Source organism: Zootoca vivipara, chromosome 3, assembly GCF_963506605.1.
Source record: "Zootoca vivipara chromosome 3, rZooViv1.1, whole genome shotgun sequence".
In the NCBI taxonomy this organism is placed as follows: Eukaryota; Metazoa; Chordata; class Lepidosauria; order Squamata; family Lacertidae; genus Zootoca; species Zootoca vivipara.
In genome coordinates, this window is record NC_083278.1 from 107802506 (window position 1) to 107824242 (window position 21737).

Sequence of the window (21737 nt, forward strand, 5' to 3'; positions counted from 1 at the left end):
TTTTTAATTTTGTTTTGACTGCGTCAGACCAACACGGCTACCTACCTGTAATAAGTCATTAATTGATTGGACTATTTACATGCCTGGCGTGCTATGGTTCATGGGGTCACGAAGAGTCGGACACGACTAAACGACTAAACAACAACAACATTTACATACTGCCCTCTCATAGAATATCAGGACACTGTGGAGCAGTCTAAAAACATTTTTTAAGAAACCCAGACCCTCCAAGTGTCCCTATTTCCCAGGGACAGTCCTGGATTTACAGAAGGAGTCCCAATTCCTGATTTCGGTCCTGGAATGTCCCACCTTTCCTTAGGACAACCCTATTTTCATCAGAGAAATGTTGGAGGATATGGAGTTATGAGACCGACCCCCCCAAGCCAAGGAGAGAAGTAGTTAAGCATTTACAAGACAGCTGAAGGCAGCCCTGTATAGGGAAGTTTTTTTTAAAAAAACTTTTATCATGCTTTTGGAAGCATCCCAGAGTGGCTGGGGCAACCCAATCAGATGGCTGGGGAATTAATAAAAAAATTCCCTATTTTCATTGGAGAAATGTTGGGGGGTATAAGAAACCAGTTAAAAGAAATACAATTAACAGTCATTGAAATGTCTGGCTACTCAAGGAAAATGTTAAACTGCATAGGCCTGTTGGCATAAAAAAGCATTGAAGAGATGTCTGAAAATTGAGAGCGAGGGTGCCTGGTGAGTCTCTGCTGGAAGAGTGTTCGTCAGCATGGGACTGGTGGCAATGAACTCCCGACTTCTGTTTGAGTCTCCATAACAAGGGAGCAAATGGGCAGTGTTCCTCCAGGTGGTGTCGCTGATTGGGCTGGGATTTAAAGGCTCAGCTGGTCCAGGACCCAAGTTCTTCAAGGATTTACATATCAACACAACAGTCTTGATCCTGGTCTGGTTGCATATGGACCTCCAATGAAGGAAAGTCCACAACCTCCCGAGGCAGACCGTTCCAATGTCAAACAGCTCTTACCACCAGAAAGTTATTTCTGGTGTTTAGTCGGAATCTCCTTTCTTGTAATTTGAAAACAAGCTTGCTCCATCTTCCATGGGACAGCCCTTGAGATATTTGAAGATGGCTATTGTATCTCCTATCAGTGTCTTTTTTTCAAGGCTAGACATACCCTGTTCCTTCAACTGTCCCTCATAAGGCTTGTTTTCCAGACCCTTGGTCACCTGGGTTGCCCTCATCTGCACATGTTCTAGCTTGTCAACATCCTTCTTCAATTGTGGTGCCCAGAATTGGGCACAGTATTCCAAGTGTGGTCTGACCAAGGCAGAATAGAGTGGTACTATTACTTCCCTTGATCTGGACACTATACTTCTGTTGACTTGGTTCAAAGCAGGTTCTTCCATTCCATTCCATGCTGGGAGCCAGCATGGTGTAGTGGTTAAGAGTGGTGGACTCGTAATCTGGTGAACTGGGTTCGCTTCCCTGCTCCTCCACATGCAGCTGCTGGGTGACCTTCTCTGAAGTCTCTCAGCCTCACTCACCTCACAGAGTGGTACATTAAAATTGTACCATACCAGTAAGGATTAAAAGGAGCAAAAATGGATTTTTAAAACACTCTATTTATAGTAATTTCTTATCTCTTTCAATTATGATGCATTTGATGTTTTAACTAGCTCTGCTGTGCTTACTTGCCATCTTCCCAAACAAAAACAACTCCATAGTTCACATAAGGCCTTATGAACAGTCCTGAGAGAGCCAGTGTGGTGTAGTGGTTAAGAGCGGTAGACTCGCAATCTGGTGAACTGGGTTCACTTCCCCGCTCCTCCACATGCAGCTGCTGGGTGACCTTGGGCTAGTCACACTTCTCTGAGGTCTCTCAGCCCCACTCACCTCACAGAGTGTTTGTTGTGGGCGAGGAAGGGAAAGGAGAATGTTAGCCGCTTTGAGACTCCTTAAGGGGAGTGAACTCCTCCTCCAAACTCCTCCTCCAAACTCCTCCTCCAAACTCCTCCTCCTCCTCCTCCTCCTCCTCCTCCTCCTCCTCCTCCTCCTCCTCCTCCTCCTCCTCCTTCTTCTTCTTCTTCTTCTTCTTCTTCTTCTTCTTCTTCTTCTTCTTCTTCTTCTTCTATATTCCATATTCCCAGACAAACCAAGGTGAGTGATTTCATCTGGATGCAACCTGAATGTCTGTTTCTCTCCCTTGCATTTCCCTTTCCTTAGCCCCTTCCCTTCCTTCCATGACACCTTATTTGGAGGGGTGCCACAACACAAAGGGCCCTGATTCTGTTGAACTATCATGTGATCTCCTTTATCCAGGTCTCAGCTGATGATTTTTAACATGTCAGCAAAGGAAAAAATAATAAACTTGGACACATGACCACAATATTATCTCCCACAAAGACTTTTTGTATCATTTCTATATTTTACTTCCACAGCCTCAAAAAACAGCCTGATATGGCACACCTCAGATATTAGCTTCACTTCAATAACCCTAATGAAGTTTAACTTAATGAAGTAATAAATTCAGGGATGTGTGTCTGCATGCATTTGTTTCATGGATTTATCATCTGCAAATCCACAGATAAAATGCATTGGGATGAAAAGCCAAGACCTGAGAAAGATGCTGAGTATCGGAGCGTGCACTATATTCTGCATTACCAATAATTTACAGAAAGGCAGAAAAATTACGTTAGTGATTGTTTAAGACCCAGATTAATGCTTGCTAGGTGTGTCAACAGGATTAGAACAGTTTGAAAAGGGTGTTGGAGGGGGAGAGAGACATGGGAAAGTGGTATCCGAATCTAGTATGTGACTGTAATATAATCGCACGTCTTTGTAATCTTGATGGGTGAATATGGAACTTGGAATATGGAAACCAAGCCATATGAGGAATGGTTGAGGGAGTTGGCTATATTTAGCCTGCAGTGTGTGAAGGTGAGCCATCTTCAAATATCTAAGTGCTGTCACACCCACCTCTGACTCGGACACCTGTCCCAGAAGGATACCATGGTCAGTAGTATTGAAAGCCACTGAGACATCAAGGAGAATTAGCAGTGCAATGTGATGTTCTTCCATCATTAAGTCCCATTAACCCTGCTGTATGGGAATCCTTCGCAGATTATCACAGTGCCTGGACACAGGGAGCCAGGTTGCATATCCATAGCAGTGGCCAGAGGAGGAATGACCACTGGGAGGAGCACAGAGAGAAGAAACGCCATGGTGCACCTGTAGCAGCAAAACTGGACGTCTTTCTCTGCCCCACCTGCAATTAAACATGCCTCTTCCATGTAACTTTCCAACAGTTTGATTTTACCCCCAAAGACCGTCTCCTCCATTGTCTCCTGAGACAAATTCCAACTACTAAGTTCCTGGGGATATGTAGAGGAGCCACAAACTAAATTATTGGCTATTCAGAAAAAGAAGAAGTTTTTCAAAGCATGTTGAATCCACAAAATCCACAAGAATCCAGAGAATCCACAAAAAGATCCAGAACAGCAGCCAAGGTTTTTGTAAAAGAAAGCTTGCCTTCTAATACTAACTGTACCCAGCAATGTTCAGGGAGCTTTGAGGAAAGTATTGGTGGTATTTTGAGGTCTACTCCATTTGCTCAGGGTAACCGTGAAGTCCAACAGGTCTGGCTGGGGATCTTCATGTGCATTCACGGAGACTGCCCTGAACCCTCATCTATGCATGGAGCTGCCGTTGTAGAGGTTATGGAGCTCCTCTGCAGGCTGATCTATTGGGAAGGATTATAAAAGCATAGAATGAGGAACCTTGGGCCTGTGGCCAACATGTGGTTCACATGTTCTCTGCTTGGCCCTCAGAACTCTCCCTGGCTCTACCCTTCACCAGTTCTCCTCTGAACTTTTGCTAGCATGTGTCATTCCTCTGCTGGAAAGTGTCACTGAACTGTGATGCTGGCTCCTACCTGCTTTTGATGGAGGATGGAAATATTGAGATTATTAATATTGTGTATGTGGAGCTGCTGGAATTATTATTATTATTATTATTAGTAGTAGTAGTAGTAGTAGTAGCTCTTGTATTGAAACGGACTCTTGTATTGAAATAAAAATTCTCCAGTCCAAAAATATGGTTCAAAAGCTACAGCACACTAGGTTTCAGACAATATGAAGATTATGAAAGACTGCACGTGAGAAATGGATTTAATATTTATAAGAGAAGACAGAGGTGCTATCTGTGAGAAGGAAAATACAGCTGGCTGCAACAATGAGTAGGACAACAACGAGTAATGGTCGAAATGGGAATTAATGATGAGAAGATGTGGGGAGAGGAGGAAGAGATGGACATACGTTTGCAACAGGAGTGGGAAACCTGATTTTAAAGACATTGCATTAAATGTAAGTAATTTGGTCGGATTTGTAAAAATTTGGAAAACTAGTAAATATAAATATATAAAAAGCAGAAGCTTTATTCACAGAACTCAAATTCAAAACCACTTAATACAAAATATGTTTGGGTAGTTGCATATTTCTTATACTGGTCCCAGCATAAGACCTAATAACTTAGATTGCAAGTCTCTTGTATTCTGAGCTAAAATCAAATCTTTGTCTCTTCTGCATTGCAGCCTCTATTAGCCTTAGGCTGTTTGCTAGAGTCACTGAGAAAACACATCCATTCTCTTCAGTAGCTTAGAACAAAGAGGTACCATGTCCAACACGGATGCCTTCCAGATTAGCAGGTGCATAGACTTGGCATACTATCTCTTTCATGTAATGTGACTGTGAGCCAAACACCTTGTGACTGGGCTCTTCAACTTCCTAGAATTTTCCATGCTTCACAATGTACAATACAGGCACACTATATATTTCCCATTTCAATGTACATTAAACAAGGACACTTAACAGGAAATGCATGTTTGTGTGTGTAGAAATGCCCAGCGCTTGTGTGACTGGGATGTAGCCTACTGTATGAGCTGCAACAATGGCTTTGGCCCCACCCACCACATGCATGAGGTTCGCGTGAAGAAAAGTGATGCTTGGGCTGGGAAAGATCCTCCCACCCCCCACCCCCTGGCCATCTAAAGCTAGACGGTTTGACAGTGGCTGCTCTGCCCTTCTCTGCTGCAGGAAAATCCCTCTTCTTCCTGGCTCCTCATTTGAAATCCACACCTCACGCTCCATCTCTCCTCTACCTTTCATACCCTGCTGCTGTCAGAAGCCATGTCATCACGTATGAATTGGAAAAGAAGGTCTGCCTACCTGCCAGCCCAGTTCTTTAAGCTGCAAAATCTTTTTGAACCATTTGGTGGGTGGGGGTGAAATGAAACCCTCCTGGAAGATGATAGGGGGGAATGCATTTTCATTTTAAAGAGGGGTTTGCCACTTATTATTTCTTCTTTTGCAGCTTCTCACATCCATAGAGTTGCCAAAAAGTAAAAACCAGGACACCCCAAACTTGTTGAACTCTCTTTCAGAAACCACCGAAATTGTTGACAAAACCACCAAAAAACCCATGATTGTTCAACTGACTTGCCAAAGATCCAGGACAAAGTACCACCTTTTGGAATTTCCCCCTGGACGTCAATTCTGCCTTTGAAAACCAGGACATATTGCAGCCCTACACATCCATGATTGGACAGACACCTCTTCAAGCTCTTCTTGCACCCAGGCCTGCTGTTAGTTTTGGCTTTATTGTATTGCTTGTATCGAGTTTCTTTTTGATACTTTGCATTTCATAATGCTGTTTTTAAAGTGTTGTAAGCCATCTTGAATCCCAGCTCGGGAGAAAGCAGAGATATAAATACATTAAATAAAGTAATCACCACCATGATCATAATCGGTGGCAGAAAAATAATTGCAGGCCCTTACAACAACAACAACAACAACAACAACAACAACAACAACAGGGATGTGGGTGGCGCCGTGGGTTAAACCACAGAGCCTAGGGCTTGCCGATCAGAAGGTCGGCAGTTCAAATCCCTGCAACGGGGTGAGCTCCTATTGTTTGGTCCCAGCTCCTGCCAACCTAGCAGTTTGAAAGCACATCAAAGTGCAAGTAGATTAAAAGGTACCACTCTGGCGGGAAAAACGGCATTTCTGTGCGCTGCTCTGGTTTGCCAGAAGCAGCTTAGTCATGCTGGCCACATGACCCAGAAGCTGTATGCCGGCTCCCTCGCCCAATAGAGCAAGATGAGCGCTGCAACCCCAGAGTCATCCGTGACTGGACCTAATGGTCAGGGGTCCCTTTACCTTTTTACAGCAACAATAGGGTGGTGTGGTGGTTACAGTGGTATCCTGGAGCCAGGAAGACCTGGGTTCAAATCCTCATTCAGACACAAAGTTTATTGGATGACAGTGGGTTTGACCAGGGGTCAGCAAGGCTTAAGCAGCCTGGGCCGCTTCACTCCCCCAGAGAGCTCTCCATGGGCCGGATCATGCGTGCGCACGTTCCGGCGCGGAGGAGGTGTCTGCAGCTTCCTATTGGCTGTAGGAGCTTCCTGCAGCCAATAGGAAGCCCCGCCAGTGCCACAGAAGTGAGTCCCCAAGCTGCACTGTGTTCGGGGGCAGCTTGGGGGCCGGTTAAACAACCACTATGGGCCGTATCCAGCCCCCAGGCCTTAGGTTACTGACCTCTGGGTTAGACCCTGACTCTCAGCTGAACCTACCTCCTAGCATTCCTGTAACAGTAAAAGGGAAACAGGGAAGGCAATATATAGTGCCCTGGATTCATTGGGGGGAAAGGGTGGAATTGTAGGAAATAAACCCGTTTCCACTAAAATCAGCCACAGACTCAACTCTCCTCTATCTCTTTTAAAAACAGACAACTACATTCAGTGCACCCGTACATCAGCTTCTTTCCCTTTTCCAAACTCTGGTGAGTATCTCATTCATAAGCAGAGAGAGATCCCCTAGCTATCAGGAAATTGCCTCACAATGATCAAGCACCTTGGCCTCTTAACCAACCACCTCCCTAGCAAAGGAAAAGGCTAGCCAGCCGCTGTAACATTAGATACCATTTCATGTTGCTTTTCTGGCAAACTTATTGCTCTCTCTCTCGCACACACGCAGAGGAAAGAATGAAGGCAATTGTATTCTGGAGGGGACGTTTTATTCTGAATGCTAAGTTATGGGTTTACTATCACTGTAATAGCTCCCCTGTCTCCTCATCTTGGAGTACTTTGAATTCCTGTGGCAGCTTGGTGATATGATTTACAGCTGTGTTTCAGGCTCATTGTTCACTGCAAGCCCACAGGGAGAATGCATGTTAAGTCCAGCATCTCTTTTTGCAAGTGAGCTTATGAGGGCTCAGATGCTGCTTGTATGACTTCCTAGTGAATGGTTTGATTTCACTCTACAGAAAACTCTAATATCTACCATTACTGAGCCAGGAAACAGACGCAAAATTTAAAAAAGAAAAAGAAATGACAGGGTGTAAAGCGACTTCCTAGTCTACTATAGATGGCAAACTCTTAAAGGAGCAATGGTGTTGCTGGTATCTTAACTTCTTCACGGAGCACATAGTTAAACTGTGGAACTCACTCCCACAGGAAGCAGTGATGGCTTTAAAACTTGGATGGCTTTAAAAGTGGATTAGACAGATTCATGGAGGAGCGGGCTATTGAACACTACTAGTCATTATCAGCGGCGGAGCTTCATGCTCAGCCACCGGGGGCGGAGAGCAGGCATGCTGCCCCCAGTGATGTGGCGCATGTTTTGGGGGCGGGGCGTGCATTTTGGGGGTGGGGTGTGCAATAGCGGGGTGCACGTTTTGGGGCGGGGCGCATCGTGCGCAGTGACGTGGTGCGCCTTTTGAGGATCGCATCGCTCGGGGCCCCTGCCCCTATCTTCCTACGGTCATGATGGCTATGCAGTGGCTTTGCAGTTGGAGGCAGCAATCGTCCCGATTTCCCTAGGTCTAGGACATCCCAGAATTACAGAAGCCATCCCAGCTTCTGCTTGGATCCGGCAATGCCCCATTTTGGTGCTGTGAGTCAGCTGGGTCTCGCACGACACCAAAAGACACAGTTCCGATTTTAATCGGAAGAATGTTGGTGCATATGTGCTTCCGAATACCAGTTGCTGAAATTTACAGGAGTTGAAAAATGCCATTGGAAACACGATTTCTCATAGGAATGCATTGGAAATGGAAAAATTCGTAAGTCGAAGCAACCCTATCTAACAATTCGTAAGTCAAAAAATCCCTATCTAAAACCGTCACGGTTTCCTTTCGGATGTCGAGACATTCGTAAGCGCACGGCCATTAGCCCCATTCGTAAGTTGAAAAATTCAGTTGTCGAGTCGTTCGTAAGTTTAGGTACCACTGTACAACCCTTCATCTGAAGATCACAGAGCAGTTCCCAAGATAGAAATACAGTCATACCTCGGTTTAAGTACGCCTCGGTTTGAGTATTTTCAGTTTAAGTACTCCATGGACCTGTCTGGAACGGATTAATCCACTTTCCATTACTTTCAATGGGAAAGTTCACTTCAGGTTAAGTACGCTTCAGGTTAAGTACAGACTTCTGGAACCAATTGTGTTTGTAAACCGAGGTATCACTGTACAAAATGAGAACACAAAATCTAAGACCAAAGCAAACAAAAGCAAGCTAATAGCCCCACCTCCCACAAACATATTTAAAAGGTCACAGATTATGAAATCAGCCAAAGGCCTAGTTATAGAGATGTCTCCAAACTGGTGCCCTCTAGATTCTGGCTGGATCTACACTGACTTGTTTAATGTTACTAGAATGATATTAGACATATCATTCTAAAATATCACAGGCCATACTTGTAAAGCGGGTTATCCTTCATGGAGAGCCCGTGTTGTGGTGGGGGCTAACAGGACACCCGCCCTTCTGTTGGGTGCGATTGTCTAGAAGACCAGGGCTGCAATTGGTGGATTCTGTTGTGGGGAAGATTTGGATGTTGCAATTTTGGGGACAGCCCACTGGCCTTATATTCCTGCTCGCAGCGTTGGGCTTTCTCTTGCTGCGAGCTTCGGATCACCCGTCCACCCTCCTCTTTATTTAGGCTGTTGAGTTTGACCTTGCTGTGCCTGTCATGGGGTCATCTGCTGTTGAGGCAGGGGCCTGGTTGGAATTTTTCCATTTGGCTGATTGGTTGGTGCCACTTGGTTTTCGCCTACTTGCGTAGCAATTCGTCACAACTTGTAAGGTTGGCGGTTGGGCATTGGTTCATAAATTGGTTGGTGGAGGGGCCAGAATTGGTTGTTGGTTGTGCAGGCCCCTCCAATGCTGCTGCTGCATGGGTGAATTCCGTTAAAGGAATCCAGGGGCTCACATTAGGGTGATGACTTTTTCATTTTTTTCCCCTCAAAAATTATTTCCTGTAGCACAAATGGATGAACTTTTTCCTATTAATGACTAAAATGGGGTATATTCCATTGGAATATTAAAAAAGGTTACACACAAACCGTTTTTATTTTATTTTTGTATGCCGTTTTACCATTTCATAAAATTGTATTAACAATTCTATATATATTTTGTATCAAATTTGGACACAACACCACATTCCACAATGGGGAGTGTTCTTAGCAACATAGGGTATACAAATGTCACACTTGCGCAAGGTAAAAGCCCCTTTTGGGGGCCTCAAAACTCAGCCAGCAGAACCTACAGGAGAGGTAGCAAAACACCGTCCTCTAGCGGCATCTATACTGTTATTGCAGCTAAAAAAAGATTCCTTGTGTGTTTGATGGCCCTACATAATGTTGTATATATGTGACTCTAAAGCTTGGGTTCAATTTTATATCTCCTTACAGTGACTGCAAAAATGGTCAAAAAACTGATAAATAAAAATTTTTAAATCATGTTGTGCACGAGATTTTTTTTAATCAAATCTCCTTGAAAGTAAGATTTTATCTAATCTTCAATGAAAGTTCATCAAATTACGATACAGGGAAATGAGGTTGTTAAAAAGTGATCACCCTACTCGACATGCTTTAGTCCGTACCCCGACAAGGGACTAGGGCCCCGCAAGAGCCCCTGGGAGCATTTGGTGGAGAGGCGAAGGGCCAGCCTTCCGCTCCATTCTCTCCCCAAAATGCTTTCCCCGCCCTGACTTCAGGAAGCGGGGAAGTCAGTTAGTTCTGTCTTAGACAGATGTATGATGTATGTATGGAACCAATGCCTAAGCAACCACTCACATTTTTGTATTTAAATAAAGTTGTGGCCAAAATTATGCCAAAAACCTTAAACTTAATTTCTGTGTGCTGTGTGAGTTATTTGGGGGGTGTCCTGGGGACCTCAACACGCAAAATAAAGGGCTTCCTACCTTTGTCATTTCCCCCCCCCCATCAAAATGGCTGTCTCCCTACTGCTGGTAGCTGGTTGCTCTGCAGCGCTCTCTGGTGTAACATTTTTAAAACCTATTGTGAATGTCCAAAGAAGAACGTTGTGTGTCCATATGGTTATCAAAACCATTCCTTAACCCTTAATGTTAAAAAACCATGAGTGTAGATCTGCCCTCTGTTGGACTCAAGATCCCATCAGCCCAAGGCAGGATGGTCCAATGATCAGGGATGATGGGAGTTGTAGTCTACCGACACCTGGGAGCAGGCCAGGTTGGAGGACGCAGTCCTCTAATTGCTGCAGCCAATGGAAATTCCACTTCTGTGTTCCATGCAAGCAAAAATAGCAAATAAATTCGAGGCAGTTTTGTTTGACAGGTTTTCCATTGGATGAATGCTTGGTCTTATGGTATTTTACAGCAGGACTGGTGCTTTATGGCAGAATGCTTCATACCAGGTCTACTGGTATAAATTGATAGATTTAGGGGGTGGGGGGTGGCCTGCTGTTTATGGCAAACCTTTCTCTGCTGCTGAAGTTGTCTGGGTTGTAATGGTTTTGATGTCATGCATTATTATTTTTCTTTTTATGCTATGCCTTTGGCTATTTTTGTGAGTCGTATAGAGCCTTTCTTGTAATGAGCAAATAATAATAATAATAATAATAATAATAATAATAATAATACAGTGGTACCTCGGTTTACAAACACAATTTGTTCCGGAAGTCTGTACTTAACCTGAAGCGTACTTAACATGAAGCAAACTTTCCCATTGAAAGTAATGGAAAGTGGATTAATCCGTTCCAGACAGGTCCGCGGAGTACTCAACCTGAAGCGTACTTAACCTGAAGTGAACTTTCCCATGAAAGTAATGGAAAGTGGATTACTCCATTCCAGACAGGTCCGCGGAGTACTTAAACTGAAAACACTCAAACCGAGGCGTACTTAAACCGACGTATGACTGTAATAGATAACAAATTTGTACCTTTTTACAACAGTTTTGCAGCTCCATGATTTGGTAATGCACTTGTTGCTTTCAAGTCATATCCAGATATGTTTTAATCATTTTAAGGACCTGAAATGTTTCTCAGACTCATGTTCCAGCATTGGAAATATGAATCTCCATGAGGAAAGTAATGATATACGTACAGTGGTACCTCGGTTTATGAACACAATTGGTTCCGGAAGTCTGTTCATAAACTGAAGCGTTCATAAACTGAAGCAAGCTTTCCCATTGAAAGTAATGGAAAGTGAATTAATACGTTCCAGATGGGTCCGCGGCGTTCGTAAACTGAAAATTCGTAAACCGAGGTGTTCATAAACTGAGGTTCCACTGTATAAAGATACAAGGCAGAATTCCTCTTTTTCTTGGAGATTTCTTTTGGATTGCAACAAGTCTGATGTCAGGAGCTGACATTCTTGGGGACCTGCTGAAACCAACACCCCAAGCTCTTTTCCTCTGAGCACGACAGGAAAGAAAAGGCTTGCTTACTTGGTCTCATTTAGGGACAGCAAGGAAGAGGTGTCCCACTGAGGGCATTTTACTGCAATTGCAGATGACACTAGGTGGCAGCCATTAATTTCCCATAATGCATAGCATCACTGTGGTCTGTGACTGCACCATAGCCTACTGAAGTTCAGTTGGCCAGGTGTCACGGTCCGGTCGGCGGGCGTCAGGACCAGAGGCAAGATGGTGGTGAAGAAGGAGGAACAGGTGCAGGGCTGAGGGTCCAGCAGCAGGCAGTTGCAGGGTCAAGGAGCAAGGCAGAGACTAAGGTCCACGGGGCAAGAAGCAAGGCGAAGGCTCAAGGAACAAGAAGCAAGGCGAAGGTCCAAGGAACAAGAAGCAAGGCGAAGGTCCAAGGAACAAGGAGCAAGGCGAAGGTCCAAGGGTCGAGGAGCAAGGCGAAGGCAAAGCAAGGGTCCAAGGAGCAAGGAGCAAGGCGAAGGCTCAAGGAACAAGAAGCAAGGCGAAGGTTCAAGGAACAAGAAGCAAGGCGAAGGTCCAAGGGTCGAGGATCAAGGCGTCGGCAAGGCAAGGGTCCACGGAGCAAGGATCAAGACGTCGGCAAGGCAAGGGTCCACAGAGCAAGGATCAAGACGTCGGCAAGGCAAGGGTCCAAGGAGCAAGGATCAAGACGTCGGCAAGGCAAGGGTCCACGGAGCAAGGATCAAGACGTCGGCAAGGCAAGGGTCCACGGAGCAAGGATCAAGACGTCGGCAAGGCAAGGGTCCACAGAGCAAGGATCAAGACGTCGGCAAGGCAAGGGTCCACAGAGCAAGAGGCCAGATGCAACCAGGCAGAGATAGCGTTGCTGTGGCAAAGAGCTGAAGGGAAATGCTGGGCTTTTATCCCTCCCAGCTCCTGCCACCAGGTGCAGTGAAATCTCAAGTGGCCTCACCTGGGTGACTACTCCTTGCCTCTCCAGCACAAGCTGATGTCTTCACCTGTGTGGCCACGCCTTGCTTCCCCAGCACAAGCTGAGGCAGACCCCAGTCCTGCAAGGCACTACAGACCCCAGAGCCTGACTCCTGCCCATACTCCTGACACCAGGGTTCAAAGGAGGATCTTCTCCACTTCAGTGGCTGTTTTGTGTCATGAGCGCCTTATGGAGACCAGGCAAGCACTGACTAATATTGCTGGATATATTATTGCTTGCTGTGTCAATGGCTGGTATTCACTGGCTGACGCTGCGGCAATTGGGCGGGTGATAGGCAGCTAGGGGACAGATAATAGGCAGATTTTTGGCCATCCACCATAAAAAGCTCAACAACCCTGCGTAACCCCCCCCCCCAAAAAAAGCTCAACAACCCTGGGAAATCTCCCCTAAAAAAAGCTCAACAACTCTGGGCCATCTCTCCCCATTTTCTTAAATATGAGTCCCCCAAAATAAGGGGTGTCTTATAGACGGAAAAATATGGTTAAAAATACAATAAAACATCAGACATTAAAAACTTCCCTAAACAGGGCTGCCTTCAGATGTTTTCTAAATGTCAGATAGTTGTTTATCTCTTTGACATCTGATGGGAGGGCATTCCACAGGGCGGGTGCCACTACCAAGAAGGCCCTCTGCCTGGTTGCCTGTAACTTTGCTTCTGGTGTTCCTCCAGAGCACCGGAATGAAAGCCACTCATTTTTTGTTCTCATGCGCTAAAAAAGAGTGTCTTTTGGTCTTATGCTCTCACATATACATGAGAGCTCAGGAGCAAAAAGGGAGTGTCCCAATTTAGGTGCTGAAAAGCTTGGAGGGTAAGATATTGCACAAACTGCTTTGAGATTTATAAATGTGTAAATGAAAAATGTCGTTTAAGTTCTTTTTTTAAAAAAGCAGAACACATATAAAAGGTAAAGGTAAAGGGACCCCTGACCGTTAGGTCCAGTCACAGACGACTCTGGGGTTGCGGTGCAGAACAGAAAAGATGGGAGAAAGTAGGGGGGGAGGGGACTTGAATACTTTTTTGGCAAAGCTCTTCACTGTTTTCTGGGGGAATGAGACACTCTGGAAAAGTTTCCTTTCCACTGCAGCAAAACCTTTTGTTTTATTCAATTAAAAGTAGCACAATCCCAAAATGAAAACTTTCCTTTGGTCCTATTGATTTGATTGTCACTCAGGCGACATTCAGAAATGAAACTTTCAAGTGAGATAGGAAACATCAAAAATGCTTCTGGTTGTGTTTTTTTAAAAAAAGGAAAAAGACTCCAAGTCTTTGCCTGTTCAAAGTCTGTCTTTGTCAGCAAATTGTAACTTGGGGGAAAAAAATTGCATTCCTGCAAAATGGTTACCTGAAATATAGGTATATATATAAAATGTTGTCATTCAAAGAGTAAAATATAGAAAAAGAAGGACAAATTAAAAGTTTGTGTTGAATTAACAATTTAAGTTATTGATAGTTCTGAGAATTAACTATGTGGGTTACATACAGATTTTTACCCTGATCTGATTTTAGTAAGACGAGTCATAAAGGAAGAACTTAGGGATGGGGCGGGGGGGGGGGAGATGTGGTTCAGTTTGTATATAAAAATGAATCTGTGAAATTTGCACTTTCTGAACAATGTGCAAACTGAAAACAACTATCCTCCCAAATCTGCACTTATTTTGTTCTCTAACTAATGTTTACAAAAATGAAGGTATTAGGGGAATACGTGCATAAAAATGCATGTATTTGATAAATTGCATACAAAATGGATTATGTTATGGGATATTGCTTACAAAAATGTGTATGTTAGTTAAAAATCCTTACAAAAATATGTTTATTAAGATAAATTCACACTAAAGTGCTGGTGCTGTTTTTATGAGGATTTGAAACAAAACAATCATAATTGCTGCATAAAAGTGGGAAACTGTATTTAATATTGTTAAAAAAGGAGAGAAAGAGAGAGAAATAAGAGAACTGAAATGAATAGATCCATCCATCTCTAGTAGGAACTGGTGGCTGAGAATGTAAGGAAAACCACGAAGTTCTCTTTCTTCCTTTCTAGACTTCCAGTCTATGAACAATCTTCCCTTGTTTACAGTGCCAAGCAACTACTCTATTCCGAACTTCAAAATGGAAAGTGTAATGCTGGTGGTCAATAAAAGAGGTTTAAAGACTCTCTCAAGGCAAATCTAAAGAAGACGAAGAAGAAGAAGAAGAAGAAGAAGAAGAAGAAGAAGAAGAAGAAGAAGAAGAAGAAGAAGAAGAAGAAGAAGAAGAAGAAGAAGGAGAAGTACCAGTAGTATAAACACCAACAACAGGGAAACACTTGCCTGTGAGCACTCCAGTTGGAGAACAGCCTTTACCAAAGGTGTCATGGGCTTTGAAGACACTGGAACTCAGGACGCAAGGGAGAAACATGCTAAGAGGAAGGCACATTTGGCAAACCCTCACCGTGATCAACTCCCGCCCGGAACCCAATGTCCCCACTGTGGAAGGACGTGTGGGTCCAGAATTGGCCTCCACAGTCACTAATGGACTCATTGTTAAAACCGTGTTTATGGAAGACAATCTAACTCAGCTACGAGTGATCGCCAAAGAAGAAGAAGAAGATCTTTTTTCCTTCACGAAATAGACTTCCATGTTCTAAATTTGCCCAGGTATTTGGAAATAAATGAACAGTTTGATGCTAAGTGTGCTTACCTGAAGTCCCGCTGAGACAAGAGGACCTCTTTCCCAGTAAGTGTGCTAAGGATTATGAACATTCCTTAGCACATCTCTGAGGAAGTAAGCTCGTCTGGAATTAATGGAACCTACCTTTTGAGAAAGCATGCTTAAGACAGAGTTGTAAATGAGCAAAGCTGCACAGCAGGCTCACCAAATCAAATTCAGTTCACTGCATATGTATGTTGATCCAACAAGAGTGGAACGAACTATAGTGGCTGGCTTATTTCGTGTCTTGCCTGCCTTGGGAATATTTATTGACGGACAGCCATATAAATTCAATAAAATAAAACAAATAAATGTGCTGCTTGGTGTTGCTCCCTGCCTAGGTCTGCAGAAGCCAGGGAAGCTGTCAAGAACCCGTCAATCTTATATATATACTAGTGTCATTCAACCCATTTAATAAACGGGCGCTAGAACATTCGGCATTTTTCGGCAGCGGTGACGCTTAGGAGGGCCAATTGGCCCCTCCCGCGGCCACCGCTGAGCCCAGCTGGCCAGTGGGCACCCAGGAGAAGGCCGCGATTCAGCCTCTTTCTGTGGCGGCGGCGCGTGGGGGAGGGGGCTGGCCCCTCCCACGACCGCCGCTTCGTCGGGGCGCTCCGCTGAGCCCAGCTGTCCAGCGGGCGCCCAGGAGAAGGCCACAATTCTTCTGAGGACTGCGAGGGAAACAGTAGGCAGAGGGGTGGGGGTGGGGAGAGTGTGTGTGTGTGTTCATCAAGTCTCTGTTTCCCTTCCCCTTCCCCTCCTCCCAGCGTGGTATTAGAGACGGCCGTTTGTGGCCGGTTGCCGTGGTTTCTTGTCCTGCGAGGCGGGCTCGTGTCGGGGTGGAGGGCAGGCTTGCCATTACCAGGGGCCGGGCGGTGGCGGGCCAGGAGCACGTCCTGCTTGACTGTGGGTGGCGGCGGCGGAGGCACCTGGCTGGAGGAGGCGCGTGGAGGCGACGCGCATCTTGCGCTCCCAGAGAAGCGGTGAGACGGCAGTAGCCTGGGGGGGGGGAGAGGCCGAGAGACGCTGACAGAGGCAGGAGGGTTCCCAACTGATTGGGAAGAGGAGCCGAGAGAGCTGCCTCAGCCCGTACGCCTTTGAGCGGCAACCAACTGCAAACGGCCGTCTCTAATACCGTGTGCAGTCTCTGCGTCCAATCCCTGTGTCCGTGGGGCACATGCGTAGTAGTGCGGACACAGGGACTGGACGCAGAGACACTTGCACATTATTATATAGGATATATGCCCAACAGACAAAAAGATTGCCATTTCTAAGCAAGGTCTGATATAAATGTAGTCTAATATAGAAAAAGACACATTTTCTGAAATTACATGATTGTTTTTCGGATATTGCTAGGATCACACACACACACACACACACACACACACACACACACACACACATACATTTCCAGCTGCGCAGATGGGGCTGCCAACTGGCCAGGGAAAAAAAAACCTGACAGCCATCACTGCCCTTGTGTCTTGAAAGCTACTTCATATGCAGTAATTAGCTGGTGAAGCCGCTTGTGGAGAAATAGCTGGAAGCGTCTCTAACTCCCACACCGCGCTGGGTCTGACACGCAGCTGTGCCAGCGAGGGTGAGGCATGGTTGGCAGTGTAGCCTGAAGATGCTGACTCCACTCGCTGCTGCATGGGAGAAGAGGGCTGGGATAGAGAAGAGAGAGCCTAGATCAAGGGAAGTAATAGTACCACTGTATTCTGCTCTGGTCAGACCTCACCTGGAGTACTGTGTCCAGTTCTGGGCACCACAGTTCAAGAAGGATACTGACAAGCTGGAACGTGTCCAGAAGAGGGCAACCAAAATGGTCAAAGGCCTGGAAATGATGCCTTATGAGGAACGGCTTAGGGAGCTGGGTATGTTTAGCCTGGAGAAGAGAAGGTTAAGGGGTGATATGATAGCCATGTTCAAATATATAAAAGGATGTCATATAGAGGAGGGAGAAAGGTTGTTTTCTGCTGCTCCAGAGAAGCGGGCACGGAGCAATGGATTCAAGCTACAAGATAGAAGATTCCACCTAAAAATTAGGAAGAACTTCCTGACAGTAAGAGCTGTTCGGCAGTGGAATTTGCTACCAAGGAGTGTGGTGGAGTCTCCTCCTTTGGAGGTCTTTAAGCAGAGGCTTGACAGCCATATGTCAAGAATGCTTTGATGGTGTTTCCTGCTCCCTAAGCCGTTCCTCATAAGGACTCGTTTCCAGGCCTTTGACCATTTTGGTTGCCCTCCTCTGGACACGTTCCAGCTTTTCAGTATCCTTCTTGAACTGCAGTGCCCAGATCTGGACACAGTACTCCAGGTGAGGTCTGACCAGAGCAGAATACAGTGGTACTATTACTTCCCTTGATCTAGATGCTATACTCCTATTGATGCAGCCCAGAATTGCATTGGCTTTTTAGCTGCTGCATCACACTGTTGAATCATGTCACTGCCTGCTTGTTCATTGGCTTGCTGCCTTTCAAATCCAATCTGCCGGAGTGGTTTTTCCCAGGTCAAGCATCCTACAGGGGCAGTAAAATAGGGTATCACTCTTAGAGCAATAAATATCATTGCTGACTAATTGCTGCAGATCAAATCATGAAAAGACCTGTTCAAAACCAGACACACCTACACATAGGCTACAGAACGTGGCTCGTTGGCTATCTTGACTGTGGCCTGAATTGTGAATTTAGCAGGTCTGCCAGACATTCCCCCTCTTCCCTTCCCTTTAAGGCCTATTTATGGCTCAGCTCTCCATCTCTCTAGAGCTTTGGCTAGAGTCTTCCAGTATTATTTGGAAGTTCTTTTTTTATTATTTCACTGTTCTTGTCTCCATCTGTACTCCTAGCCTTCATTTAAGCCTTCTAATAAACAGCTACATCTTCCTGCCGTGGGTGGCTGAAGGAAAGATATGAAAAGATGTTTCCACTCTGTCTCCATGCCAGTCACCCTGGTGAAGCCTGCAAATAAAAAATAAAAAAATAAATGTTGGAAGATAAGGTGAGGTAAGCTGGCCATATCCTTGATTCTCAGTGTCCACAATTAGAGATGGACAAATCTGTCAATTTGAGCTACTCATTTTTTCCCCTGTCTTAAATTGAGTTCTCTACATATCTACTTCAGTTTGTAATTAAAACACACACACACAACCTAAAGAAAATTCAAACCTATCCATTCTTAAGGAAATCAGCCCTGAGTGCTCACTGGAAGGAGAGATCGTGAAGCTGAGGCTCCAATACTTTGGCCACCTCATGAGAAGAGAAGAATCCTTGGAAAAGATCCTGATGTTGGGAAAGATGGCAGGCACAAGGAGAAGGGGACGACAGAGGACGGGATGGTTGGACAGTGTTCTTGAAGCTACGAACATGAGTTTGACCAAACTGCGGGAGGCAGTGCAAGACAGGAGTGCCTGGCGTGCTATGGTCCATGGGGTCACGAAGAGTCGGACACGACTAAACGACTAAACAACAACAACAACAAAGAAAATTCATGAGCAAATTTCTCCTAATATAAATGTTTGTATGCAATTTTGCTCAATTTTGTTTGCACATTGCTTCAGAAAGTGAGAATCGGGTAAGCTGATTTTTAGACATGAGCTGGATTGAATATCTTCCCCATTGTATCCACAATACAAAGTTGTGGAATTTTAATTATGAACATGAATTTTGTGGTGCTTGGATGATTATAAATCCACTGACAGAACAACATATATGGTAGAACCTTAATCACAGGAAGTCCTTCTTTATGGTACAGGGGACACCTACATTTCACCCAACCCAAACTGGGAAGTTCAAGGTGTCACTGGAAAAAAAAAATAGCATCGCGCAGGATTGTTTTACATCCAGGTTATTCCTTACTTAGTGTATCTCAGGTAGAGAATGCTCTAGGGCTGCCTGACTCTTCTTGCCACCTAATGCCCTGTTCCCTGAGAATTCTGGCTCACCTTGGACAGCCCAATTGTCAGAGGGTCGTCGTGGCTACTCTAGAGTAACTCTGCTTGAGTCCAGTTTGTCTTTAAAGACTTTTATTGTGCAAAGTATTTACAGCACAGAGACAGCTTAAAACATGACCTCTCATTCCGAATCAGAATCCGGCAATGGCGTACGTCTGTTCTTACACCAGCAAAGTAGTCGGGGCACCCCAAAACGCCTCCCCCTTGACCTGCGTCACGGTGCTATCCTTAACTCTTGCGCCGGAAGGAGCGATGCCCTCTCAGCCTCCTCCCTGTCAAGGCGGTGGCAGGGCTCGCCACCATCCTTGAGCCCTTGCCTACATACCTCCACCCCTGAGCTTTCCCATGGCTGCGGCATGAGTGGCGGTGGGGGGTTCTTTCGGGAGAGGGGGGTCCTTTTGGGAGGGAGTGGGTCCAGCCCCCCCACAAGGTCTGAGGGACAATGGACCGCCCCCCTCCTGAAAAAGTTTGCTGACCCCTGTCCTATACTCTAACCACCATACCATTCTTTGCTCGGTACACTCACTAGTAATTCCTCAGTTCCCACTGATAACCTGACATGGATCTTTGTCAGATATCAGCAGGGTGGCCTCTGTTTTACAGAGGACAGTACTTTACTTGGTCCTTTATATGAGGTTCATGTAGTCCAAATTAGTTTAAAATTACAGAACCGTAAAAAGTGACCCCAGGAGCCAAGAAGTTGAGCCCCTCAACTGTGCATAGCCTGCTGCCCCAATGCTGCTAAGTTGTCTTCCCCATAGAACAGTTCTACTTAAATTATACCAATGCTTTCCAAATGTACATCTATACACACAATGGAGTACTTGCAAATGGTTGTCCTTTTGCTTTTCATTTTTTGGCAAGGCCGAACTATATATAGAAGACCATCCTTATCATTCCCACTTGGTGCAAGAATCCCATACTCTATTGACTGACAAAAGGATTTGCAGATCCTTTTGCTGTAGAAGCATTTTGGATTTAGGTCCATTTTAGAACCTTCCACTAATCCTCTGGCCAATCAGAGAAGCACCCCATTGTGACTCCCTTATTTTATGTATACCTGGGACTAGGCCTCAGCACACATCCTATACCTGTGATCCAAATAGTTTTTAACTGCTTTCTCCCTCCCTGTTCCATTCTTACATTTCTCTCTTTCCCCCACCCCTGCCAATTTCCATGTAATTCTTTGTCAATTTGCGGCGTGGCGGAAGGCAGGCTGCTTGATCTCTCCTTAATTTAGCATTTAGTCTCCTCATTTCCCCATCTTTGTTTTTCTCGCCTTTTTACTCAGCAGTGAGCATTTTTTCCCCTTTCAAATACAGCATACCTGGAAAAGAAAAGTCCTATCCTCCTCGTCCCTCTGTTGCTAGGACACTTCACTCTCATTTATAGAAGCAGACTTATACACAAGCACACAGTTTTTCCATTTCATTTAGGACTTTCCCCCCATACAGCAGCAGACACAGGTAAGGAAATCTTCTAGAACTTTGCACACCTTCACACAGCGGGTTATGCAAATGGTGTGGCTTATTCTGACCCCACAATGATTAAGGCTGAGGGAGAAATTTGGTTCAGTTTGTATGTAAAGGCAAAGTTACTTCATTTGTACTTCCTGGAACAATTTGCAAAACAAAATGAAGCCGTCCTTCCATGTGCAGTTCCTCCAGTCAAGCAGTGTGTACCAGAATGCATTTACCAGAGTAAAAATGTGGATTAAAGATGCACACATTTCTGCAAACGACTTACCAAAATGCATCCATATGGGATGATTGCATTTTAAAAGAGTATATCGGAAGAAATTTGCAGGGAAATGCTGATGAATTTTCATGATAACTTTAAAAATAAAATAAAAATCACAAACTGATGTGGAGAACCAAACAGCGGAGAAATGAGAAATGAAAAATGACAGATTTCCATCCCTACACATGATTACCCCTTTCTGCTATCTGATAGCCTGTTGCTAGGCGGTAGAGCCCTTGTTTTTCATGCAGAAGGGCCTAGGTTCAATCTCCAGCATCCCCCCCAGAGAGACCAGTGTTTGAAAACCCAAGGAACTGGTTGGACTTGGTGATTCTTGGGGTCCCTTCCAACTCTACAATTCTACAAATCTATGATTCCATGTACCAACAGTCTGACTCAATGTGAGGCAGCTTGCTGTGATTCCAAAAGCTCTACTTGGTATGAGGGGAAAAACACAGCAGGCCTTTCTCAATGACAAAGAAAGAGTAGGGATGGGGAACCTGTGACCTTCAGATGTTAACAACAATTCCCATCATCTCTGGCTGTTGGCAATTTTGGCTGGGGTTGATGGGAGTTGAAGCCCAACCTCTGGAGAACCCTGGGATCTTCAGCCCTGCCCTATAGACATGCTCTTAGAATCATAGAATTGTAGAGTTGGTAGTGGCCCCAAGAGTCATTTAGTCCACTA